General features: G+C 40.4%; 1 long non-coding RNA gene across 1 annotated transcript; it reads right to left on the bottom strand.

Annotated features, from left to right (window-relative positions):
* Nucleotides 1-17,401: 17,401 nt before the first annotated feature.
* On the bottom strand, nucleotides 17,402-21,005 carry LOC135418164 (uncharacterized). Its single transcript, XR_010432332.1, has 2 exons — nucleotides 20,890-21,005; nucleotides 17,402-17,631 (listed from the first exon to the last, which is right to left on the bottom strand). It is a non-coding gene; the product is annotated as an uncharacterized LOC135418164 (long non-coding RNA).
* Between the last annotated feature and the right edge of the window lie 324 nt (nucleotides 21,006-21,329).

Below are 21,329 nucleotides of genomic sequence, written 5' to 3'. Positions count from 1 at the left end.
AAGTGTTTTTTACTGTTTGGTTTTAAATTTACATCACAAACACCTCTTAAAAAAATCCAGTTAATCACAGCTTGGCCTGTTGCCTGGGAAATTTTCTATGTGATGTTTAATATTAAATATAGGTCTTGAAGATTTCTTTATTTTATGAAGTGTTTATAATTATTTCTGTTTCCCTCACAGTTTGAAATTGGTTATTTCATGAGTACATTGGTAAAAATGAGGCTCATCCTATGCTTCATGGAAAAATCACCATCGTTTTGTTAATCACTGAAAAGAAATTGCTAATACAATAGCCTGAAGAAGATGAGAAAGGGAGAACTGAGAGGTTTCTGTAAGAATGCCTAAAGAAATGGCAGAAACATGATATAACTTCCAAACACAGACAAGGCTTCATTCTTTCTGTCTTGTTTGATAAAATATGAACCACGTAGTGAATGCTGTAGCTTCATGTTACTCCTGTCAAATCTTTAGTAAGTGGGTGTCCAGGGAATTAGATCATAAGCAGAGGGAATATTCCTCTCATTTGAAAGGTTTCTCATTGTGTTTATTAATTTAATCATTGACTTTAAAAAGGCAAAATATGCTATTTTCAAAGGGATTCAATAAAGTGAGGTCTGCCTGACCCCTTTACAGGCTATTCTGAGAGAGAATTATCCTATGTATCAATGGAAATACCCAGAGAGAATACATGTAATATAATTATTCATAAAAGAGAGCTAAATCACTGAGCAGTTACACATCACTTAGGCTGAAAATATCTTCAATTAAGGTAGGAATGAAGTAATATCACATTTTATGCAAGTTCCCATCAATAAGCCTGACACATGTCAGCTCCCATTTAATAACATATTTTACTTCTAATAATTCTCCTTTTTTTCCAGGTTCAAAAAATGTTGAAGAAGGCTCAACTGTGCACCGAAAAGAAATGTGGTTGTAGGAGGTATTAAGATTTCATGTTTCAGAGTACAAAATCATCCCCATCTGAGAAGGCTAAGGTGCATTTTCCTGTTTGGAAAGGAGCACTGGCATCACTGGAATGCCTCATCACTGGACTCAGGAAATGGGACAACTGGGACCAGGGGTTATAACCAGCTTTACCAGTCCTATGATTAATACACATCCATTTCTGTCCCCAAAATATTTGGGGGACAGTGCTAGCTACCTCCTGTTAAGTAAACAGAAATGGGTGTGTGGTTCTGGCTCACAAGCATTTTCAAAGCATTAGGCTTTCTCAAATTAAGTGAATAAAATGCAGCTTCATCCTGAGTAGCACCTGGGAAGAGAAAAAGAAGTAAAAAAAGCAAGGTGTAGGATATGTGTTAGGACTGGGTAGTCATCCTGGTGGGCCCTGGGCCCTGGGCCCTGGGCAACCAGAGCACCATTTCCAGCCCAGGCAACACGCTGTAGCTGGTGAGCTCTAGAGACAAGGCTCTTTGCTTCTGTTAAACACCCTAAATCCTGCTCTGTGTGGATTGCAGGGATGTGCTGCATATAATCGCACCCCTCAGCACCTGGATCTCACTGTCTGTAGCATGGAGAGAAACCAGGCTGGGAAGGGAACCAAGAATATATAGAAGCTATTCCCACAGGGAGCCTCACTTAATCCAACCCCACACAAGCACACTCAGTCAGGGAACAGAAGGGCTACAGCTCCTGCCAGGCAACTCTAACAGCAGTATAACTGGAAGGAAAAAGCAAATCCATCCTGCAGCAGCTCTTAAAAAGAAGCTGCCAGGCTGCAAGAGCAGCAGTGTGGGCAGCAGCAGTTAAAACCATGAATTTCCATGTCAGCATCTCATGCTTCTCTCCCTCCATTATTTCTCATAGTGAAAGGGTTGCAAATTGGGATTCAGCTGTTTAGATGTGTAGTGCCATTTTGGGCACACTCAGTTTGCAGAGCGGCCTGCACAGCACCAGCAGGTCCAGGTGGGAGAGCACAGAACATCTCAAATGGCATCTGACCCCCACATTAGGCAACTAACTCAAGGTAATCTCAAAGAAATCCCAACAGATGGATGAATCTACAATTAAAGGGATAAAAGGTAAAAATGCAACAAATTATTGTTAACACTGCTTTAAATTTATTTTACATAAACACAGAAACACAAACATATTTGTATCTATTTGTATAAAGAAATATAAATAAAAATTATTTTTATAAATATTTTTATATTACACGTTGTGAGAAATTATTAGATATTGTGAGACCCTTTAAACCAATTGAATGGGAAATACAGCAAATTCTGCAAAGTCAACACCTGCTGAGATGTTTTGTGATGCATCTCACCAGTGCTGCCCTTCCAGGAGAGACCCAGATTTTGTAAGCTGTGTGGCAGGAATGCTTTTATTGGTCTATTTGGCCATTTTTTATGTACTGTGACATGCCAGCCCTATGTACAGCCTGGCCTCATCCATCTCACAGAAGCAAAGTTACTTTTTAGTCCCAATGACAGTGCTGTCAAGTTTCTTATGATTTTAAGGTACGAGAAGACTCTGAGTAGAACTTGAGCTTTTCTTGCTGTCTTGCTAAAACGTATTCATACTGGTATACTTTCATCTGTATTTTGCTGGTATTTCTTAACAGATCAGTTCTCCCAGTGCTCGTTAAAGAAAAAATATGGAAGCAAGAGGGACAAGGAAGTTGCAAATTAATACTGCTGAAAACTAAAGGGACAGAGAGTATTACACGAAGTCTTTCCTATCTCTCTCAAGATGTGCTCAAACAGAGAAATAATCTGACCCTCCAAACTGCAATCTAACAAGTGTAGCTTTCCTTTCTGACTATAAACTACACACTCTTGTTACACAGTCTTTGGGAATGTGATGATTTCTTAAGTAGATACTGTTTGCAACAAGTCAAAAAGTTTCAGCAGAAGAGATTCTCACTGAATGATTTATGGGAAGATACATTGCATTTCATATGCCATAGTTGTAAATGAAACTAATCACAAATGTAAAGAAAGAAAAAGTTCTTAATCATGTTGAAATGAAATCCTCAAACACAACTCGCGAGAAAATTATTAAGTACCAAGTCAACACTTCCCAGCAATTTTAGGTAATATAAAATTTGATTTTTTTTGTCTCCTGATTCCAATTTAGAAATAATTTTCCCCTTGATTATAATGGCTGGATTGTCCTTGTAAAAGACATTCAGGTTCCCAGCAAACTCTGCTATTGCATTGTTCACCTATACTGCTAGTCTCCTGAGCTAAACAAATATAATTGTCTTTATTGACTCTGGACTCATTGGCATGAGTTGGTTGACTTCAGCTCTTCAGGAGCCACTTAGAATATGCAAGTTGTCTCTGAACAAAGGCAGTGGCTTTCCTCTGTCACCTTTGATGGGTAGAAGTATCAATTTTAGTGTTAACCTTGAATAACATTAGAAAGCTTTATGATCTGCAAACATGCGCTCATGTCCCTCTGTGCAGCCTCCAGATGCCACTATAATGAATATACCTGTATTTATTGACCCGTAAACTGGCTTTCAAATACATCTAGATAACCTCTCACAGCTGTTCATTGCTGTTCTCAGTTATATTTGCATGATTAGGAACAAATGATCTTGATTTCTCTGGAGCTATGGTATCTGGTAAATGAAGTGTGAGAGGAATTTTGCACTAAATGAGTTTATACAAAAGTAGTGATGTAATGCATGATATTTGCATGTACCTTAAAAACATCATAAACCTTTGCACAGATAACATGGCCAAAGCCCACAAGGATCGAGGCCCATGTGTTGAAACAAGCAACTCTAGGAAGCAAGGGTGCAGAGACGGGGTTGCCATAAGGCCAGAGGGCAATTCTTGGAGAGCAGCATGATGACACACATCACAAGAGCTGTGGCCTGAATGCATTTCAACTGTTGTAGCTGAACTGCAGATGTAGGCAGCACAGGGCACATGTTGTACATCTGATCTGTCTTGCCAGCATCAGAGCTGCTGCCAGCATTCCTGTAAGCTGATCAGCCCCGGCAGAGTGTCCAGTGCCTCTGGACCTCTGCAGGCAGGTCACAGTAACTGCTGTCCCTCCAACCAGTTTGCCAGGTACCAATGGGCAATATGTTCAGATTCTTGAAATGCTGCGCGGAGTTTGTGACTGAACACACGTGGGACAGTTTAGGAAAGTGGTAACACTGGAGAGCTGCAAACGAAAGTAAAAGTAAATTGTGACATATGAAATTTTGTGTTAAATGCCATCACATTTAATGTGGGGACAACTATGGCTGCACTCCTATGGATGGCCCTACTCTGTTCACTAATGGTGTGGGAGAGCTGTCTGACTGGAATGGGTTATGCTGGGCTTACTATGGGATGGAGAGGCAGCTGTGCATCAGGAAACACTGAGGAAGAGTTTAAACCCACTGAGGAAAAGGGCATAAACTATTGCAGGAACCCATCAGACATTTTTCACATTTTTGAGGAGTCAGTGCTGCACTCTGCCACCCTGTGCTGGTAGGTTTTTAAGCAACCTGGGCAGAGAAGAACCTTCAATCCTGCCAGCAGCAGATAAAATGGGATGGACGAAATGGCTTTCCTGGAGCTGATTTCCCTCTTCTCCCAGAGTGCTGCCCTGGCAGAGATGAGTAACATCTCCTAGAGAAGTGACCGAGTGGTTGAGGGGTTTCAGCCTGGCCAGCTAAAGCAAGAAGATGTGACGGTTGGTTGAGAGCTTCATTTTTTTGTGGTGCTGTGTGGGTGAACAAGGCACCTGAAGAACTCAGAAAATGCTGGCAGAGGGGAACAAGGCAGCAGCACTTACGCTTCTGCATTACTGAGCTGAGGTGAAGGCACTTGCCTAGGGCTATTAGAAGGTAATGGCATTTCCCAACAGGACCCCTAAGAGATGAGCTGCTATTCACCCCTTCGAAGCAGGTTGAGCTCTTGGTATTTCACACCAATACAGGAATGGTGGGGTATCAGGTACAACTCTGGACAGAGGAAGGAGGTACACACAGGAAAATCAGTTTGCCAAGGAAAGCTCCTGCTTGGAGGTTAGTTGCAGGCCCTTCCTAACTGCAACTGAAAGACCTAAGGTTTATTTCTATGGAAAATACTGACATCCTTCTTGTAAGCTCCCCATCCACTGTGGGTGCTTTGGCTCCAGCAGAAGCCTTGGCAGTTCAGTGCCAAGGGAGTCAGCTTTCTGGTATACAGGATGCTGGTGGTTGTTGCTCTAGTCTGGGGCTCCAGTGGCCAAAAGCTGAAAAAATGGGGAACACTTGACTCAGAGTTTAAAACTGCTGGGGTTCTGTGTGGTAACCATAATTTTTAATGTAGTGGGTATATTTTCACAGGCAGTGCACACTCTAAGGTGTTCCCATATAAGTTCATTTACCACAAATCATGACTTTTGTTCTGATGCAACATGTGATACAAACACAGCATATACAAAATCTGTAGCGAGAGAGGGCAATCCTGTAACTGGTTATACGATAAAGGAAAGAATTAATAGGAACACTGAAACAACTCTTTAAAAGTCTCATAAAGCAAACCAGATTGAAAATTGTTAGTGATAATACCAATGCAGTTCCAGTTTAACTGCATTAGAACTGAGAAATTACCAATAAATGACAAATAAGTGTTTGCTGCATGCCAGAAAGCCCAGATAACGACAGATTTTGTCAGCTTTTCTCTCATTATCTATATATAATACTTCTCAATCTCTTAATGAAAGTAAGGTCTGACCCTGGTTTTGCTTTGTTCCAAACAATAATATCTTCTGTTGGTGTGGCATGAATGCTGGGTATTTTTCCCTGAATATATACAGTCTTCTACCTTTGCATTTAAAGGTGTCACAGATAAATGCAATGTCCTATAAAATGGTATTGTAGAATCTGTGACTACCTTTGAGTTCACACATCCCCTGGTTAATAGTGGAATATATTTTTTTGAGGTTCAGTAGTCACCAACATTGTTCACTTTTTGGCAGATTTGTTAGCACCATACCATAGATTGTGCATGAAAGCCAATTTTACATTTTCTGAGAGGCTGCATATTTATTTTATGCACACTGTCAAGCATCCAGATTCAGAAGGAAATTTCTTTCACATCAATGGGTTTTAGTTTGTTTCCCTTTTTTTTTGTAATAGTTCAGAAAAAAACCACGAGAGCACAACAGTATAAAATGGGCATACATAAGCATATGCATCTTGTCAAGATTAGAAAGGAAGATTCCAGAAGCATTCAGAAGGAAACAAAGAGACAAGGCTACCCTTGAACGAAATTGCAACTCTTTTCAGCAGTGTTAGAAAATACTTTTCTGGAATATGAATATATTCCCCTTTTCCAGGACCATTAAAAAATGTTTAGTTCTGCTCTGAAAAGTGCCTGATATTACATCTAATTTATCCAAACCTAATCTCTCCATCCTGGATGTCACTTGTTTGCTTCAGGAAAAAAATAAATAAATGCAAGTTTTGAATGGCAGAACTCTAATCTGAGCTTGGAACGGCCTGCTCTTGCGTATGTGTGTGTGTGTGTGCGCGTGTGTGTGTGTGTGCAGACATAGATGTGTGAACGTGTGTAGGCAAGGAGACATGGTCAGGAAGGCAAGCAGGTAATCAAGCGGCTGGGGAAATTGGTCTAACGGCCCTTTGTCAGACACCAGTCGTTTCCCATTGCCCTCCCCACTGCCACTGGAACTCTCTGGGTACTCGTCAGAGCAGTTCCCCTACATTGCTGGGAGCAAAGCTTATCTACCATAGACTGCCAGGAAAACTCACCTACCGGCTGGGGGCATGTCAAGACCTGTGGTGAGAAGCCCACAGTGAACGTTGTAATTCCGACCAAGGGTTCAAGCTAGGATGAAAACAGATACTGGTTATGAAATTCCGCTCTGAATTTGGTGCAAGTGCCAAAACCTAATACTAGTCAGAAATGTGTCAGGTCTCCAGCTGGAAACTGGAGTACCTTTTCAGGATGCTAATAATGCCAGGGTCTCGGGTTTAATCCCTGTATGGGCCATTCGCTTAAGAGTTGGACTCTATGATCCTTGTGGATCCCTTCCAATTCAGAATATTCTGTGAATCTCTGACATGTACAAAAGCTGACTTTGGAGGATAGGGATCACCAGTGGTCAGGAAGCACCCTGCTGAAGTGCAACAAATGGGTATGAGGCTTAGTAGGTTTTTGCTGTGAAGGTCCTGTTCATGGAGGTAGATGTGCAGTGACCCTGCACTAGCTGCCTGTAGCCACAGTCATACTCAGGGGATCAAGGATTTTTCTGGCTCCATCAGAGGACGATCATCATGCAGTGACTCTTCCCAGAATGTGGATAACCCTCTTTAAGCTTCTGATTTTGGCACAAAGCTTTCCTCATGGCTTTACTAGCACCATGTAATTTTCAGTATGCTGGGCTAAACAGGGAGGGAAACGTAGTACATCAAAGAGCCGCCTCATGTTGGATCTCATTTCAAATATCCAGGTCTCAGTATTGCCGTAGTTGTAGTTGCTTCCCAGGTGCTGAGAAATGAGGGAGCAGAGACCAGTGGCTCCTCAGAGTTCGTGTGACCTGGTCTAACCTCCAGTGCAGGTGTCATCCATAGGTGGGCTGTGATAGATCATGTGTAGGGAAGGCACTTGAAGCAATCTTCATCTTAAATGAAGATTTTTTTTTCCCCTGTAATTACCAATTATCATAACAAAGAAACTGAAGGGGCTGATCTGATTTCTATTGAGAACAGTTTTGTTTCCACCTCTTTTCTCTTGTCTTGGGAATAAAACAGTACCAGAGAATAAACTTTCTAACAAATTGCTGAATTGTAACTAAGAATTCAAGAGGTTACCTATGCATCTATGTCTACATATATATATATATACATATATATAGGAAAACACAGAAAAGCATCAAGTTGACAGATACCATTTGTCTTACCTTATGACTAACAGTCTCCCTAAAAAGTGACATACTGTGTCTTTTTTCTTCCTGTCTTTTGTCATCATAATTTCTCTTACTCTCAAATGCCTGTCCCTGCAAACCAAGCTAACAAGCCAAAATCTTGAGCTCCACAAAGAATCCTAATAACTGTGCCTCATCGCTTGGAGTAGACAGTGAGACACTTGCACTCTGTGATGCTCTTCAGGTTTTATCTCAATTATTATAAGAGCAGAAATGTCAGAGTGCTACAAATATGGACAAGGTACTACCTGCTTCCTCCTTTTCTACTGCTTTACTTGTGATCAAAGCAGTCCCAGTTTCCACCTTAACTACTCTTAGGATCTGCGTAATACAACACATGTGCTGTGGAGCTGCTGTGTGCTGGTGTCCAGCTCTGGTTTTCACATCTACTACACAGGTGCACAGTAGCCATGCAAGTCACTATAGGGTTTATGTGGCAAGGTTTTGGTAGCAGGATAGTCAGCGACACCTTCCCATGTGGTGCCTCCAAATGGTCTCTCAGCAGGATCAGGAACGTGGAGAACCCTGGAACTTCTGGCCAAACCAGGTGGAGTCCAGAAGCATTAGACTGTGAAGCTGTAACAGTCTTCCCCATCTAGATTATTCAGGAAGAAGAAAGAAAAGGATATACCCAAAGAAACATGGGTTAATATGCATATTTGTAACCTGCAGTTTTTTCTACTTCCTTCCCTTTTTTATCTCTCAGACATTTGAGCTACATCAAGGATTTCTTTCCTTTTCCATTGCTGACTTTTCCATTTTACTTTGTAGGTAATTTTAGGCCCACAAACCATTTTCCCTTTTTCTATCTAACATTCAATATAACTTCAAAGCATTCAATTAGGTTTCTGTCCTTATCTTCTCCTTTACCTTGCCAGTTCACCATGTTTGTTCAAGGCTTTTCTAACTTCTCATGGATGCCCCACTCTTTCCCACCACTTCTTACACTGGTAGTGGAAATTAGCTCCTGCCACGAGCCTTACCATTAATTTCCCTCTCCTCTCCCTCCAATTCTTGTAAATCCACTTGACTTAGGATGTATTCCCGCGACAGAAGCTGTCCTTCTCCTGTGCCCCACAGCATTATATCTTGTGGGCTTCCTTTGATCAAAGTGTCTCCAGGGGAAAAAGCTTCTCTTCTCTGCTCTGTGAACTTTTGTCAGTAAAACTCCAATCCACACCTGCTTAAAGAAGCTTAAGTAATTCATATATGGGCAGCAAGAGCACTGTAAACACCATTTTTTCATAAAAATGTGCACCAGGAATTACTAGGTTAGACGGTAGCTCTGCATTTGCATTATTTGGAAAGTGTGCTTAAAGAGACAAGTGATAGATACTTACAGCTGTGTAATGAACTCTGGCTACCACAGGATTTGCTTATTTTCCTGCACTACCCTGGCTGAGGGGCTGAGAATGAACGCTTGACTCTGTGTGGGTGCACAAATACCTAACTCTGTCTTTTTGTTTGTCTGCAGATACTCATTCTAAGACAACTAACTTTCCTGAAATAAGTTATGAAAATTGGGAAAACATCAGTTTGTTTGGCATAAAGGATTAAAACCAAAGAAATTGGGTATTTTTTTACAATCTTTTTCATTTTAGCCCTGTTTTCTTTTGAAGGTTCTTGTTAAATAGCAACCACATATGAAATGCAGTCTAATTAAGAAACATTCATGAAAAAGAGAAGAAAGAAAACTTTGAAACAGTTGGCAATTGTTAGTAGTTTCTCTACAAGCACATTCTAATTCTACATCATTGGCCACAGCTGCGGAATTGTAGCATCTGAGCCTTGACTTCTATGTGAAAAGCAGTCCTACCTGCTATTTTTGCATAGGTGGTGAACAGTCTATATTAATTTATTTTTGTGCAGCAGTCCCTCCACATGGCACGGCCAAGTGGCTCTTTCTTATTCATTTCATTCACTACACATGCATCCATTTTATATGTGAATAAATGCCTTCTCTCTGCTCCTGAGATTTGAGACCAAGAGCTTGCAGAGATATTTTGAAGTACTCTCTTCGAGTAGTCTATCTGCTTTAGACAAAGAGAGTTTTAGAGCTTACTCCAAAGCCTACATCTCTGTATTTCTTCAGTTCTTTATTATTTCTACTTTTCTTCCTGGGCTACTTGCACTTTTATTGCTCAAACAGTTCTACTATTTTTCACAGTTATTTTCCTCTCTTCTTTCTCACATTTCTTATAACCTGTTCCCACCAGCTATTACCCCCATTAATCTCTTCTGTAAGATCTTGGAGTGTTCTTCTGGGCACAACAATTAGGAATATAAATGGGGAGAAAACTTTGTATTCGTAGTGGTATGTGGAAATAATGTTTTTGGACATCCTACATCTTACTGATCAATGCCACCTCAAGACCACTATCACATTTATGTAGGTATAACTTTTGTTTGCATGTTAGAAAGCATCCTGTGTAGTGTTTGGTAGATACTACAAAACCACTCCAAATCAGAGCTCAAAATATAGTAGGGTCCCTCACGACAGTGATGACACTATCTGTTCCTGCTTGTTGTTTTCCAGTTCCATGCTAAGTCAGGTGCACTCATCATGACACCATACACTTATTTTGAGAGATTTCCTGATGTTTTGGGCTTGGTTCTTTTCATAGATGAGCTTTCTGTTTTAGGGACACAAATTCAGTTTTTTCTAGACTTTGATTCTCATGTCCATTCAGCAGCAGTTGAGAGCGGGGAAAAACAAATCTCTCCAGAGAAGAAACATTGCAAAAGGAATTTCTCAGCCACCCCTTGTGTATGGCATCTAAGCAGAATCAGAAAAAGCAATTGGAAAAAAATACTGTGGCCTACTCAAATATCTCTCCCAAAATAAGCTGCTAAAATAGATGGCATTTTCATATAGAATATGTGAAGTAACACTGATATGGAGTTATTTTCTCTTTCCCAAGAGAAAAAGTTGGTTAGGTGAAACAGAACTTTTCCATGGAAAGGTTCAATGAACTTGGTATATTGATCCAGAAAACTTACTAAGCCCAGAACTGATTCCAGGAGGTGAAAGAGACTGAGATTCGTACCAACCGGTACTTGATGATTAAAGCATTCTCCTGAGATGCATGAGACACAAACTGAAATTCTTACATCTCCTTTTAGCCTGGTAATTTTTTGGCTAGGTATATAAAATATGGTAGTTTCTTTGGGGAGAGAAAGATATTTCTTCATAAATCTGTTTGTCCAAGAAGCTGCTTTAGTCATGATAAGCACAGGAAGACTTATTCCTTCGACAATCACATTCAGCTGATTTCTATCCACAGAGTAATTTGCAGGTTATTGCTTGTACTCAGGTGCAGATGCTTGTACTCTGTTTTCTGTGTTCTCTTTTCTGACCAAAGTGTTTTTCTTTTCTCTCTGTTCAAAATGGAAAGTTTCAGACTCCCAACTTTTTAAACAAAGCAAAGCTCCCCAGTTTTCTGACCTGAGCCAAGTTAAATCTGTGTAAATGGCTAAAGCCATAAGAACATTACATTCTGCTGGTACACTCTTGCACAAGGCTGGACCTATCAAAACTGATTAGCATAACTATCTTTTATAAATGTGCTTGAAATGGGATTTCTATCTCTTTCATAATACTTCAGATATCTTACTTTTTGCTGCTCCTCATTACTTACAGCAATTTTGGGTACTGCTTTCCATTTATCCTCTGGCCAGGATGAAAGCTGCTGACAATGAGAATCAGGACTCTGTAATCCTTTCTCACACCTGATGTTCCCAGTGCCACATGTGGCCCTGGGACATATGTCCAGAGAGAGTTCTTGTAGAAAATGCACACTAAGAGGGATGCCCAGGTGTTGGCAGCACATGGGAAAAAATGCATTTAAAACAAGATGGGTAAACACATTATTGGAAAGAACCTGCAGTAGTGGGGACAAACACCTTCCAAGAGCTAATGAGCCCTTGTCTAAAGTGGTAGTGATGCATATGTCGATATCTAAACAAAGTCCTCTGAACCTATGACCTGAACCTTTGTTTTCAGGGTTAGCATTACCAGACTTAAGTATGGAATGAGTTGCTGACATGTTCAGGCACTGATCTATTACTGAAAAATGTGCTTCTCCTTGAGTCTGATTGATAATCATCACGCATTTCAGAGGTAAATAGCACCTGTGGCAAGCACTGAATCCAGCCAGCAGGAGCAAAGAATGTTTATTAAATCAGCAAATATGTTGAGGTGGTTGCAGCAAAACCAGATAAATGAGTTCATTTGTCCTATGTGGTGCCTCTCTCAAGATCCTTTCTTCAATATGCTTCTAAAGCCCTGAATGATTATAATGATGCACATGACCTGTTGAATTTGAAAATTAATATTTAACTGTATTGACTTGTTGGTCCTTACATCACAGGTAGATCTTTAATCCCATTTTAACAATGGGAAATTAGAAAAAAAAAGTAGAAATGGAAGGCTTGGATGTGTTTTATAAGACTGTCACCTGAAACGGTATTTATGTTTGTATTTTTAGAATAGGGGGAAAAGCCTTGCTATACAGGAATGGAAATCTCCATCCTCCATTTTAGAGATCTAGGATGAAGGATGCTAAAGCAAGAGAACATCTCACTGTACCCCATAGTGAACATAACCCCCTACTCCCATTGTAGCAAAAATCACAGTTTCATGCCTGATAGCAGATGGCAGTTTTCTATGTGTATTAACATGGAAGTAAAGTCTAAGGAGATGTATGTCATGCCTGCTGGTACATGCATGCATGCATTACTAGAAAAGCTAATTTCTGCTTTATAAACACAGTATTTAAAATAAGCAAACAGAACTAACTGTTCTGTTAGCCTAATAGCCTAACTACTGAGTGACTTAAAGAACAGCATATCAGAATAACAGAAGGATATCACGGTTCACATTTAAGTTCTCATTTGTCATAGCAGATTTCGAGTGACTTTCATCAAATAGCTTCATCCGGCTGTGCCTCATATTCTCCATCCCTAAAAAATCAGGATAAATAGATCTTTTATAGGATATTTGAGACAAAGATTTACTGTCAGTCTGCACATTGCTTCATTAGAAAATACTTTTTTCAAAAATGAGCATTCAAAACATGTAAAACCTGTAATTTCTGTCAAGAAACATAAAAAGTTGTTTCAGAAATATTCAAGACTTCTATAGTACTGGAGTTCTTGTGAGGATGGGGTTAGGAGTACTTTTCAGCACCCAAATTTTGTTCAGTGAAGGACAAGTTACGGAAGTTCCCACATTTCTTCGTGACTATTATTTTGTTTTGAAACTAAAGAGGATGCCGGTAGTGGAAATTAAGTGTCAGAGTAAGATGTGCACAGGGATGAAGGTGGCTATCCCAGAGCACTCAGAGATCAAATAACATGGCTGATGGCCTTTTATCAATGAGTACAAGTTGACATCTCCACCATGTGAGAGCCCACCTATGGCCTAAAGATCAGCAGTTTAGCAAGTTGTCATGATGGAGAAGAAATGATGTTTTTTTTCATAGCACTTCTGCTGTGTAACCCCCATGTTGCTGTCCCTGGGGCTCTGTGCACCCTTCTGGTCACCTAAAATCATGCAGAAGGTGTTCAGAGTGATGGTGAGCATGCAAACGTGATGACTGGGGAAGGTATGCATGGGCACAAACAGCTGGGGGCAGGTCAAAGGGAAATAAGTTAAAGAATGGTAGAGAGAAGGTAAAAGGAGAACAGGAAAGCTATGCAAGGAAAGAGCTCAGGTTGTTGTTCCCTTAATTAGGACAGGAGCTCTCTGCCACAAGAACTCAGTGAGTCATTTGCAAGATAATTGAGCTGTTGTAGGTGGCAGATTTTGGAAACGATACAAAACCTGTTTCAGACCACAAGCCAATTTTGGATTACTGAGGGCCTGCACCTAACATGGTTACTGTGTGCTTCAGGTATATACAGTTCTAACTCACCAAAACCACACGCCCTCATCTATGACAAGACCCTAAACTGGAAAGGTAGCTGTAGCAATCCAGTCAGATCACTACATAGCAAAAGTATTTAAAGCAGTGAGGATTAAACTTGTGTGAGTAACAGAATCAGCTTTTGTCATTACTTGCAATGAAGCCCAGGTGACTCATCTACCCTCAAAAATTTATTTCCATGGTAGTCTCAGTGTCATTTTTGACTGTGAAAGGTTCAAGTGAATCATTTATGAACATATTCTGGCAACTCAGCCAGGGGATATTCTTCCAAGCCTGGTTTCTTGATGAGACAAAAATGGAAAATGAAAGCCCACATTCTGATCAAACTAGAGCTTTTTTCAAAATTTCACCTCAGCCCAGGAAAATTCAGTTCAAAGATCTGCTCCGGTCTGCAGCCAATGATTTAAACTGAATGCCTCTGCCTATCAGAAAGGAAACCATATAAATACCTACCTCACCAGGGCATTGCAAAGATTAGTTATTATTTGCATAAAGTGGTTGAATAATTTAAAAGTCTTCATCTCTGCTTTTGTGAAAGATTGTCTTTCTAAAGTGAAATAGAGTATTAGTAATTTGAAATTGGTAGTAGAGGAGAAGGCCATTCTCCAAATCACAGCTTGAGTAATTCAGTGACGCCCAAAAGAAACATGCAGGTGTTAAGGAATAGCTGGGACATATCATACAGAAGGACCAGAGAGCTTGCTTCTATAGCAGGCTTCCTCTTGCAGGATTTGGGACCAGCTATTTGTCCTTCAGATAGAAGACAGAAGCAGTAATTAAAGTAAACCTCAGGACGTTTTCTCTCTTTCTCTCTTTCTCTCTTTCTTTCTTTCTTTCTTTCTTTCTTTCTTTCTTTCTTTCTTTCTTTCTTTCTTTCTTTCTTTCTTTCTTTCTTTCTTTCTTTCTTTCTTTCTTTCTTTCTTTCTTTCTTTCTTTCTTTCTTTCTTTCTTTCTTTCTTTCTTTCTTTCTTTCTTTCTTTCTTTCTTTCTTTCTTTCTTTCTTTCTTTCTTTCTTTCTTTCTTTCTTTCTTTCTTTCTTTCTTTCTTTCTTTCTTTCTTTCTTTCTTTCTTTCTTTCTTTCTTTCTTTCTTTCTTTCTTTCTTTCTTTCTTTCTTTCTTTCTTTCTTTCTTTCTTTCTTTCTTTCTTTCTTTCTTTCTTTCTTTCTTTCTTTCTTTCTTTCTTTCTTTCTTTCTTTCTTTTTCCTTCTTTCTTTCTTTCTTTCTTTTTCCTTCTTTCTTTCTTTCTTTCTTTCTTTCTTTCTTTCTTTCTTTTCTTTCTTTCTTTCTTTCTTTCTTTCTTTCTTTCTTTCTTTCTTCTTTCTTTCTTTCTTTCTTTCTGTCTTTCTGTCTTTCTTTCTGTCTTTCTTTCTCTATTTCTCTATTTCTCTATTTCTGTCCTAGTTAGAACAGCTGGGACTAGTTCATCACCGTATGGGTGTAACCCAAAACTGTGTATTCTATAGCCTTCTATGCCATTTCCCAGAAACTGTTATCAATGAACCATTTACACCATCTGCCCAGAGCAGCCTGACTCCTCAGGCTATAAACTAGGTGTTAAGAGGCCTGCAAGATAGGAGGATGCTCCTGTCCTCATACCCATTGTGGAACTCCCCGCCCTGAGGGGAGTACTGGGCATTCCTGCCTGAACTGGAGAATATATAATCTTGGAGTCTTGGAACTTTTTTAACCACTTGTGGGATGCAGAGGAAGACTGTAGACCACCACTCTTGACCGGACTGCAACTACCACTTTTCAACCAGACTGCAACCATCACTCTTAACCGGACTGCAATCACCTCTCTTGACCAGACTGCAACAGCACTCTCACCAACAGGTTTTCTCCTCTCCTTTTACTTTGGACTCAGGGGGCCCAACGAACACCACTCTGTTCATGCCTATGAGAAATAAAATAATCTGGTTTTATTATAAGTAAAGTTATGTAAGTGGGAAACGGGGTGTTGGGACTTCCTTCTTACCTCCCGTTTAATTTTATTTCAGGCGTCTCGCGAAGATTGTAAGGTGAAAGGCCCCGTCAGGGCTGTACACCAAGGGAATATTGCGGCCGAGGTAGGATACAATATATAGATGGAAAATTTACATCGGCCACGTGTCTTTGTGTACAGGGGGGTCCCCCTGTACATGTACAGAGGGGTACGTCACCAATCAATCAAGCTGTACAGGGGGTATGCCCTGATCCAATCAGGTGGGACCAATCAAGTGAGGAACCAATCAGGTGGGAGGGTGACACCCACCCGCCGGTTTGAAAAGTACCCTTTTAAGGTAAAATACTTGTTACCTGCTGAATATTCAAGATATTGGGTAACTGAAGAGTATAAAAAAGACACGGGCTCTTGGAGGGGCGTGCTTTTCCAGGCGGGTGGCTTGGGACTGCACCCAGCGTTGCAAATAAAGGATTCTTTTCTGTAAGTTTCCTTGTCCTGCGAAAGTTTTTCTTGCCGTTTCTATAAATTGATAAAAGAGAATTTTCTCACATGCCCCAGGGTGCTGGGTTATACATTTGGGTTTTGTGGATTAAAACCAATTGTTTGTCTGCATAATTGTATTTATTGTATTATTTTATTAAATTGTTATTCTGACTTATAATCTCTCTTTTGAGTTGGGTTCATTTCCCCTGCTGGTTTACCTTTAAACCAGCACACTTTCTTTCTTTCTTTCTTCCTTTCTTTCCTTTTCTTTTCGACTGCCCTGCACTTTTATCCCAACTTTCCCGTGTTTCTTGGTTAACCATACTTAATGGTTAACCATACTTTGTCCTCCCAGGTTTCAAGGGATTCCTGTGCCCCAGTTGCAGGGAAAAGGTGCACATCCTCTGCTCACATCCCAGGATTTTGTGCTGCTTTCACCTCACATGGCAGAACTGCAATGGCAAGGAAGCTGTGGTTTGGTTTCAGTATTTAGATTGCACTTATCAAAACAGTTCATTTACATTCACAGTCTCACCCTTGATTACACCTGACATTTTAAGTCCATTATGTTTGAAAATGTCTTGTCTGTCATTTGCAAGATAGGAGAAGCAGGGTGTGCTGTGTTCCCAAAAATTGCAATGCAAAAATCTCTTCTGTCCACAGAATTCAGCATTAGTTTGCATTTCCATCCATTATAATGGGGGTAGCACTTCAGGACTGAGAAGGGCTATGCAGAAGAGAACTGCTCCAATTAGTTTTTAAGTGCTATGCTGCCGTGTCAGCAACTGCAATGAGCCCCCATGCTCTATGTGCCACATGCGCACAGGCCAAGGACATTGTTTCTGCATTCAGTTTTTTAGGGTAGGAGTGTTCTTGTTGGAGTGTATCCTTGCTACACAATATCAAGAATGACTAGATTTTTTTGTTGGATTGTCTTATTCAAAAGGAAGTACTCAGAATTCAATTTGTTAGATACTTCTGCTATGAATTATTTAAAATTCTGGTATCTAAGCTTCCTCCATCTTTAAAACAGGTGGCCTTTCATGCACAGAGGGTGTCACCACTTTTTTTGTCCAGAAGAGATATACTGCACAAGGTTGCAGATACAGTGCCTTGAATAGGTTTGCAATAAGAAAAACTCATAACAGTCTCAATGTAGAAAGCTTTTATAATTATATTTTATTGCGTGAGTGTTTGTAAGCTACCTAAACACTCTTAAATCCCTGCATGGGTGGAGGAAAGAAGAACAGAATGAATTATCCTGAAGACAGAGTGTTGAGGATTCCCCCTGAGGTCTGGGAACACTAGCTTGATTTCCTAGGCTTGTGCTGTCCACTCAAGTGTGAAATTTTGTGATTTCACCTGCAGAGTCACTTGGGTCTGTAAAAGAGAAAAAGCAGTAAATACAGACATTTCATTTTTACTTCCCAGAGAAGACTCACAGATGTGGTTGGAGTTGATCATAACACACATTTATTTGTATCAAAACATCCTTCTGACTAGAAGTTTCCTGACTGAGACAGGCATGCATCATCAGGTATAGGGAAGCATCCCCATAGGAACATGAGGTTTACCTCATGTACACAGTCAATATGCTAGAACAGTTGTGTTAGTGCTTTCCTCTTCAGCCCAGAATTTCTGGAAGAAATGAGAAGATGGATAAAATAGGGAAGCAAAAAGGGACACACGGAGAAGAAAAAATGAGCTGTACGCTAACCCTGATAGCCACTGAGGAATACTCTTTTCTATTTGCATAAATATTCATTTTATTATTTTAATACATTGCTTCTCTCTCTCTCTTCCTTTAGCTTTGTTTGAGGTTGGGATTAATTAGCATAAGATGTTACAGAGTACCAATAGCAGCAAACTTCTGCTTTATTCCAGAGCTGGAGTGACCAAGACACTGAAAAGCAACTTCTCATTGATGTTTCTGGGAAAAGATTCGGAAAGGATTTTAACCTACATAGTTTTCATGTGTAACAGGAACTAAAGGAAAAAGCATTACATTAAAAGAACGAGATATCCTTCTCTACCCACCCGATCGATTTCAACAGTTCATTTCAGTTATTTATATAATGAAAGACAATAATTCCAACAGAGAGGGCAATGTACTATGAATTTTTCACTTCTGCGTATCTACCCCCTGTGGTAAAGTTCATAGCAATGATAAAGAACCTACTCAAAAAGAGCAACTTTTGGTTTTCTGTTTTACATTCAAAATACCATTTATAACTAAAATCCCTTTGAACCTTATTAAGAAATTCCAGCAAACATTTTTGTTTCAGTTTCTCACTTATATCAGCGCAAAGGAAGAAATTAGGAACAACCTTATGCATGTAAATGTCCACAGGTATATGCATTCACACAAAAGGCCTAGGTCTTCAGGAATATTACCAATGGACAATAAAGTTGAAAAGATCTGTAAGACTGCCTTTTGAAAAGCAACAGCCCCTGAATGGGTTCTCACTAATAAGTATTTGAAACTAGATTTCAGGGCTGGAAGGGTTTTTTTTGTGAAACTCTATTGGTTACACAGAGATCTGTGTGGCTGGTGGAAAAGGACATGGAAACTCCTAATGTCCCATTCCTTAAAAGGTCCCTTTTATCCTCTTCCTTTTCTGAGTAAAGATTCTCTTTTTTCTCCCCCCCCCCCAAAGTTATTTCCTCCTCCTTTTTCTATCTACCAGTGAAAAGTGCACTCATTAAGAGCCTTGAGATCCACATTTCTTCATTAAAAGTGTATTAAGAAAACCACACCAGAATTATACTGTGCATAATGCAGTCGCTGTCACATTAAAAAGTACCAGAAACAAGAAATATTGTCATCAACACTGTCTTATATTCATTAAGCAAACAATGCTTGAGGCGGTGCTCAGATTTTCTTCCTTTTTCTATTACATGATCCATCAGACTTTTTCTTGTGATTATAGAAAGAACTGAACATTACACCTATAAGTTCTAGTTGCTTGCTCCATCATTTTCTTTTAATAGGTTTCAACAGCAAAGAGAAAATTAAACCCTGGAAATCTTGTAACAGAAAATGAAGAATACCTGATTATGTGCATTCAGCAAATACTGAAGGAGGGTAGCTCTTTTTAAACTATGCCTATAGGGCACTTCCACCACTTTGGTTCCCAGGGACACAGTTTGCCACTCACTCATACTTCGTGGAGATATTTCACACAAAATTCTGACTACTTGCAAGATAATGCTTTGATGCATGCTTATCCAAAAGGGAACAGGGATTGGGTTTGCAGTTTATCCAACAAATGAAAATGGACATAGGCTTCAGCACTTAAATTCCAGCTACAGGTACAGCAGTATCTCTCACAGCCTGACTTTCAGTGCCTTGAAGGTGCCTGAGTCCACTCTGTCTGACATGAAAAGCTGCACATGCACTGGGCATTGCCCCATACCACAAGGTGCTCCTCTCTCGGCCAGACTATGCACTTTTTCTCTGCTGAAACTTAGTGAAATCAAGGAGCTGAGGATGCTTTTGCCCATGGGAAAGGTTGAGCTGCCCCAGTAAACATTGCCTGAGCCTGCTGGACTGAAGGGACAGGGCACAGCACAAACCCAGCAGCTGATATTGGGAGCAGTGGTGGCAGCTCTTGCACTGTCCCTTTCCATGCTCCTAGAGCCATCCGAAGTGTGGTTTGCTTAGGAGTGGGACAACTGCTCTCAGAGATTCAGTTTCCAGCAAGAGCATCTTAATCAGCAGTTGCATCTCCCTGTGGAAGCTGTGCCACCTTGCTGAAAAAGAGTTTAATCAGAACAGGGAGGATTTAAATATCTGTAGTGTCAATGGGGCATTCAGCTGAGAAGGTGCCTTTGATTCTTGAGGACGCTCAGGATTGCTACTGGATTTTTTGCAGTAGCTGCAGAAACAAACATGCCTAACCAAACAAAACCCTGTGAAAAACTCCTGCTCTGCTCTTGGTTTTTCTTTAACAGGATGTGGATATAAGGTGCCTTCTTTCCTCATTATAATGTTCTAGATGGCAGATGGAGCTTCTGCCCTGTAGCCCTGGGTAAGTGCCTAAGGCATCAGCTGACTGATGCAGCAGGATGTAAATTTGGCTGATTGTTGGTAACTTGCTGCTCCCCAGTCTGGCTAGTATAGATGCTAGTATCTCAACAGTATAGGAGGGATAGGCATGCAAGTCTCTCCTCCAAGGCAGAGAGGTTCTTGTAAGTTAGGTGCTGCAAAGGTCACATTTAGCTTTTGTCCTGTTGCTACTAACCTCTGGAGCCTCTCTGGCAGCAGAATACTACCTTAAAATTAGTAGCAAGTGAAATTTAAGTTCTCTGTAGGTGACATAAAGAATCCTGACTCTAAAGGCGAGTCAGGCACATGGAGAAGACATATGTGCAAAAGCTCTGCAGGTTATGAAAGGATTCTTTGTTTCTAGAACAGCAGCTGGAGATGAACTATCACCATTCAGTTGCTTACAGGGCAAAGACGGCCTGATTAAGCTGAGCTGCCCTCAGTCCACATCCCATATGGAGGTATTGTGCTGCAAGAAATTCATGTGTTCTGTGGAGGAGAAAATAATTCAGATACAGATTGACCTGTCTCCACAATACCGACTGCACCCTGATTTTTACCTCAGATATTGTCAGTGTTTTAAAATCTACCTGGAATCATTAAATGAGCATCGTTTGGGCTTGTAGCTGGAAAGAACATGGTCCTTCCTGCTTCATACATAGGGAGCACTTGGCTGTTTGTTGCTGGCAAATGTCTCATACAAGAAAAGGACTTGATGTCACAATGACAAAGCTGAAGGTAGTCCTTGGCTCAGAAAAACATGCCATAAACTAACTCTGTTCAGCTCTCCTCCTTAGAAGACAGAAAAGAGGGATTTGTTCTAAAGCATCTTGCTACCATACATGTCAGATTGCTAATCTAACTTTGAAACTGAATGCAGAAGCTGCATTTCAGTGCTACTGACTGAGATAGAAAGACTAGCTTCACAGATGAGCAGTGTCACACTGAGAACATTTGTAACCACCCCACTGGTGTAAGACTCTAAAGCCCCACAAGACCTTGCGCATCAGCAAGGGTGTGATGCACAAAG

This window comes from Pseudopipra pipra, chromosome 1 (assembly GCF_036250125.1).
Source record: "Pseudopipra pipra isolate bDixPip1 chromosome 1, bDixPip1.hap1, whole genome shotgun sequence".
Classification (NCBI taxonomy): Eukaryota; Metazoa; Chordata; class Aves; order Passeriformes; family Pipridae; genus Pseudopipra; species Pseudopipra pipra.
This window is presented reverse-complemented; position numbering and strand designations above follow the sequence as displayed.